At 36.2% G+C, this 6,000-nt stretch overlaps 1 protein-coding gene across 1 annotated transcript in view; it reads left to right on the top strand.

Moving 5' to 3' along the window:
- The window catches only part of NFIX (nuclear factor I X), a 189,643-nt gene that overhangs the window by 608 nt on the left and 183,035 nt on the right, over positions 1-6,000 (top strand). The window lies entirely within an intron of this gene.

The following is a 6,000-nucleotide window of genomic DNA, read 5'->3' as shown; positions in this document are numbered from 1 at the left end:
GCAAATGCAGTTGAAAAACAGTGGGCTTGCTTTTAAGTAGGGGTGAGGAAATAGCGATTGGGTTAGAATTATTCTAATTTATTTAATTTCCAAAGTGAACATTATTATTATGTTTGTTTTTATCTATCTGTGTGCTCACTATGTTAATCTGAATATGCGTATAAATGTATACGCACATGCGCATAAATATAGTATCTATTATGTGTATATGTGTATTACATATGCATTTTGCCTGTATTTGAATATGTATGAGCAGGTGCATACTATATCTATATATCTATATATCAATATATATATGTAAATGTACACACATGCACCACACAAATATACACACATACAACGCACCACACAGATATACACACATACAACACACCACACGAACAAATTTCTTTTACTTCTACAATAGTGAAACTCGTGCACTCTCGAAGCGCGACTTGACGTCCCTTTGGTTCTGGCGTACATAATGTGATTGGTCCAGGGAATATTTGCATGCAGCGAAGGTTCTATAGGTTCCCGCATTGACTTTTAATCCTGATCCTGTTTTTTTTCAGCACCCCTGTCTTTTTTCGCAGCATGGGTCTCACTCCGTTTGTGCAAAACACATGTGACGCTGGTTTGGTGCTGATGCCATTCCTGAAAGGCATGTGCCCACATGTGCTGGAATGACACCAACTCTTAGACTTTTTTTTTTAGTGGGGCGCAGGCCCATGTGTGTTTATTATTTCTCTACGGGGCTTCTGGTGTGACCAGCATTTGGAATGTTTTGTGTATTTATCCCAGGGTGACATTTTTTTTAAATATGTGAAGCAGTTTGGTATCCGGCATTGGAGATAAAGTGCATACTTGTGTTAGGGACTCCCCTGTCCGGTCGGAGACAGGCGCAGGCCCCTGGATCCGATACTGTACACTAATGCTCAGACTCCAGGGCAGAGGTGTTGACCAGTCACCAAATATACCCCTTCCTTGCTGTGTATTGACCATACTCGCCGAGTGTAAGGGTGCCTATGAGAAATCATGGGGCCACTCGACCGTAACTCGTGTGGATTGGAAATTTATTAAGCTGCACATAGTGCTAAAAATATCCTTCATGATGGCAGCTTTACAAAAGCCATCTATGAATATTATCATCAATGAAGTGCACCTCTCCAGCAGCAACTTGTGCATAGCTGCACATACATTGAAGGGAACATAGCGTTATGCCAGGAAGTAACATATGGCATGCAGGACTGTGCCCAGAAGGTCCCATTGTGAACCAATACCAGGGTGGAATTCTGCTTTAAAATATTTATGTCCATTTATGTAGTCTACACAATAATATGTAGAAGATGAAATATGTATAACGCAGACAATTATTTACCATTCACTTATTTAAAAACAAATTCTGGCTCATTTATATCTATATCTATCTATCATATATATGGGCTATGATTTGCTGACATTCTATGATCACAATAACATTCATTTAAGACTCTTTATGAAGTTCTGTGTGCAGACCACCTATACCTGTCTATGGTACATTTATAGAAACAGTACATGTTGGTAGAAGAAAAAAAATGTATGTGTGGTATTTTTTTTTGAGTCGACGTGGACTCGTGTAAGTGCTTCGGTAACATGAGGAAGTACAAGGTCCAAAACTTAAGTTAACTTAAGTTAAAAAAAAAAAAAGAAACGTTTAAAATGGTCTTTGGGTTTACATAACGAGAGACTAAAACTATATCCGCACTGCAAATATTTATGAATAAATCACAGCCGACAGTTTGTGCTCAACACGGAAAAATAGAAGCAATAGGATTTGAAGGATTGCGCTTTGTCGAATGTGTTTGTCGTTATTCAGTCGTGTACAATACCGCACTAAGTTCCTTAACAGAAAAGCATGGCCAGCTATAAACTCAGATATCAAATATTAAAAAAAATACAAGTTTAGGTTCTATTGTACCTTTACACCCAAACATTGTGATTTTAATTTCACATATGTGTCAGCTATTATAAATTTATTTTATTTAGAATTTGGCATAGAGGGAAATAAGTCTTCGGAACAGATCTTGTGCAGGAGATTGTTTAACCGAAGCGTAATAATACATGGGAAGTAAAATAATGATCTCCTGGAATACATAGGAAGTAAAAAAGTAACATATTTGTGTGATGATTAGAAAGTTCAGATATATATTATGGGGGGGCTATTGCTCTTAGGGTCTCCAAAGACGTAAGAGAGGGGATATATAGAATACTGTATAGTGGACATTCATGGAGAGGTTATATGGAGTAATAAGATGGTTTATAGAAGATATTATATGGTGGTTTATTGAACATATTATATGGTGTAATAGGAAAAGTTATAGGCTAGGGTTATACAGATTTATAGGAAGGCCCATTGAAGATGTTATATGGAGGAATAAGAAGTTGTGTTGAGTTACAAAAGGACTTATAGGCACCCCTATATAGAATAACAAGATGAAATATTAGGATGAGTTTTTGTAATAATAGGTGAAGCTATAATATACATTATATGGTTATTATTACTCACAATAGGGACCAAAAGAAGGAGCTACAGGGAGAGTCTATAGCTATAACACTGTCCTCTAACTAATGTGATAACACTATCAATGACCAACATATCCAATGATATAACTTCTTTACAAGTTGGCCTTTTGGTACCACAGCAAATATTATCTGTGCATTGCAATCCTATAAAGCATCTGGGGCGATGTCTGCTACCCAGACTGGCAGCATCGCAGTCTTGATGCTTCTCAATTGTGGTAGAGCCACAAGAAAGCCTTCTAGATGAGCCACAAGAATAACTACTGGGCGCACTACATCGCTGAAGTGTGTTATGAATCAGTGAACCAGTACCCAGGCACATATAATGCTATTCAGCGGATACCTCCCTTTGGTGTGGAGTTCGGTGCTCATTGGTTCTCTATCAGATCAAAAATAAATTTATCTTACATAATCAAGAAACCACTACCAGGTAAACTCCTAAACTGTAAGGTTTTCACCAACTACCCTCCACCTTTCTCTCTATTGTTCGTATAATCATTAGTGTGATGCCGTTGTCTGTGCCTGCAGCACAACGGATAAACACTTTTTTGGTAGTCAAATCATTTTGATAATCAGTTTTCTATAGGTGAATCGTTATTTACAAGCGATGTAAATGACTGGTCTAAAATAATGTTGGAAAAATCTCAAGCATCAAAGAAAAGGGAACACAACCCTTCGTGCCATATTCATAACATTGGCTAAGTTAGAAAGGACAATTGTGCAGGATTTAGTCCTTGCAGTCACTTGCAATAGATTTTTTTGGGGGCCAATTAAAAGAAAAGTTGATTAAGTAAAAAAAATCCTTAGCATTTCTATAAGGTTTTAAAGTGTGGGATAAATTAAATAATTATTAGTTTGTCCATTTTAATCCAATCAGTTGTATGGCAATCAAATACGATTGTATTAGCATTGTTAGTCATTCATACTTTTTCCCTTGATTTTTCAACCAATAATATTATCAACTCAAGTCAGTGCATCCATCATGACCTTGGTCTTCAAGCTACTATATAACACCTATGATTGTTCCAATAGTTCTACAGTCCACCAAGCTCCTAGATTGTTGGCCAAATATTTTTTCTCCTTTAGCAAAAGCTGATCCAGTTCCAAAAAGGCAAAATTTGCTTATTTTCCTAAGAGCACATCATTTTGGCCAACGTAGATAATACCCTTCAGGCCAGCTCGTAAAATGAATGCTGAACCCTTTTTTTTTAAATGAACAACTAACAAATGTAAATGACAAGATACAAGAATGGTGAAAAGAAGATAGAAGAAGAGACCAAGTTGAGAGTTAGAAAAGGAAAAGAAGAAGTACATGAAGTGAAGAGAAAATCTTGAGCTTTGAGACCGCAGTGATTCTCAAACACATTTAAGGGAACATTTTGCTTTCATAAACTATCTAAATTACAAAATAATGATTACACAATCTGTTTTTGCTTAAATTTTATTCAAAATTACTTTTTTTTTTAAATCTGATTTTCTAAAATTACCAAAAAATTTCAATATTGCTTCCATTTTACCATGCTGATAATGGGGGCATGAAATACTCTATTTTGTGTAAAGAATGCTCTAGAAATATTTCTGCTCATGTGACATCGCTTTCCACTGAGGCTGATCGTCTCATTACAAGCAGACCTTCTAATTTAGCACTTAGGAAGTAGAAAGTGACTGGAATGCATGTGTCAGTTTTTGAAAAAGAGCAGCAGATAAAACTGTAAATTGAATGTTAAATAAATAAAATCCTAACAATGTATATAATAAACCTGGAGAGTATTTTAAAAATCAAATTAGAGATATTTATTAGAAAAGAGGATACTGGAGAGGTGGGAAGGGAAGACCAGGGAAGTGGAAATAAAATAAAAGGAAGATTCAGGTGATGGACAAAAGAAAATAGAATGCAGAAGATGAAAGAGTAAAAATGGAAGACTAAAAACAAGACAAGTGAAAATGAAATTATATGATTGAAAAAGAAGACCTAAGAATGGACTAATGGAAAGACTAGGGACTTGGAAAAGAAAGGGGACCAGGAGCTGGATAGAGGAGGACTTCCACCAGGTGAAAAAGAAGAGACATGGAAAATGGAAAGAACGGGAGATCAGGATATAAAAAGTGGAAAGGGAGAAGGGCATGAAAGGTACCAAAAAGGAAAAGGCGGAAAAAGCAGAAATTAGACAATGAGTTCTATGAACATTTTCCACTCATGTAAAAAAAAATTATATATATATATATATATATATAGCAAAGTAGAGATGGCAACAAAAAGGGTGATAATATTGTTCTAGATATTGTGTCATTTCATGGTATATTTTTTGTTAGCTACATGAGCCATTCTGTTTGAAGGCTAAAGTTTAAGTCTCAAGTAAAGTTTATATAATAATTCTAAATAAATCATGTAATATAAGCTTGAAATTGACACTGATTGGGTCCATGTGGGCTGCCTGTGACTTTTAGGACCGTCAGCTATTGATTTTTATATCTTATGACGAAAATTCAAGGCGTGGCCATAAAATGACTAGATAAGCCCACGTATGCAGTTCTTAGATGTCCACTGCTATTGTCACCAACAAAATGCAGACATATGGCACAGTTGCTGATTGACTGGATCAGCTGTATTTAACAGCCACCATGGTTGATTGAATTTGGTGTACATGTACCCAAGTCGTAGTTGGGATGGGCAGATTGATATACGTGTGCATGGGCAGCTTTGATCCACTGTTGCTAGAGTTGGTGGTGAATAATGTGTTTCAGAATATAGCTGACGTAATAAAAACTATAAAAAGAGATACCAACTTTATTTGTTCCTGCATTGTTAATGGCATTTGTGCTTCTGATAACACTATGTAGCCTTCTGAAAAGCATCTGTGGGTGTGCCATATTTTCCCACATGCTGAAAAACATAGAGCAGTCTATCTGCGCCAATTTCTTGGACATGTATCCCACACAACATGAAATGTTGATAGCGTATGCACATTTTATTAGCAGAAATCATTTCGCGTACATTTTCCAAAGGGGAGCCCACCCACCTCTGACACCAAAGTCAAATGTCTCTGCAAATGTGGAAAAACTGCCAGGCTCCAGTGTGTCAATATATAACTATATGAAATATGATAAAAAATGTAACTTGCTGCATACGAAAAATAATATTTTTGAGATGTTAGATCTGTTTTGTTTTGTCATTAACCATGGGCTGCTAAGCTGCAACAATGGTCCTTTTTATTGTATCACTAAAAGGCCTATGTGCACAGATAGGAAAGGGATAGACTAGCATCGGGTTGGAGAAGCTGAATCCATAACACCTTATTGTTTAAGTAGGTATTGGCAAAGTTAAATCCATAATACCTTTCCATTTAAGCTGCAGTCCAGTCTTTAAAGATATGGCCATAGACACTTGGCAGCTGTATCTTACAGATCCAAATATGTCTAATATGAACTTTGCCGTCATACAAGTAAATGTGAAGCATTTTT

Source organism: Nanorana parkeri, unplaced genomic scaffold (genome assembly GCF_000935625.1).
Source record: "Nanorana parkeri isolate BGI_ZX_2015 unplaced genomic scaffold, ASM93562v1 scaffold1637, whole genome shotgun sequence".
In the NCBI taxonomy this organism is placed as follows: domain Eukaryota; kingdom Metazoa; phylum Chordata; class Amphibia; order Anura; family Dicroglossidae; genus Nanorana; species Nanorana parkeri.
This window is presented reverse-complemented; position numbering and strand designations above follow the sequence as displayed.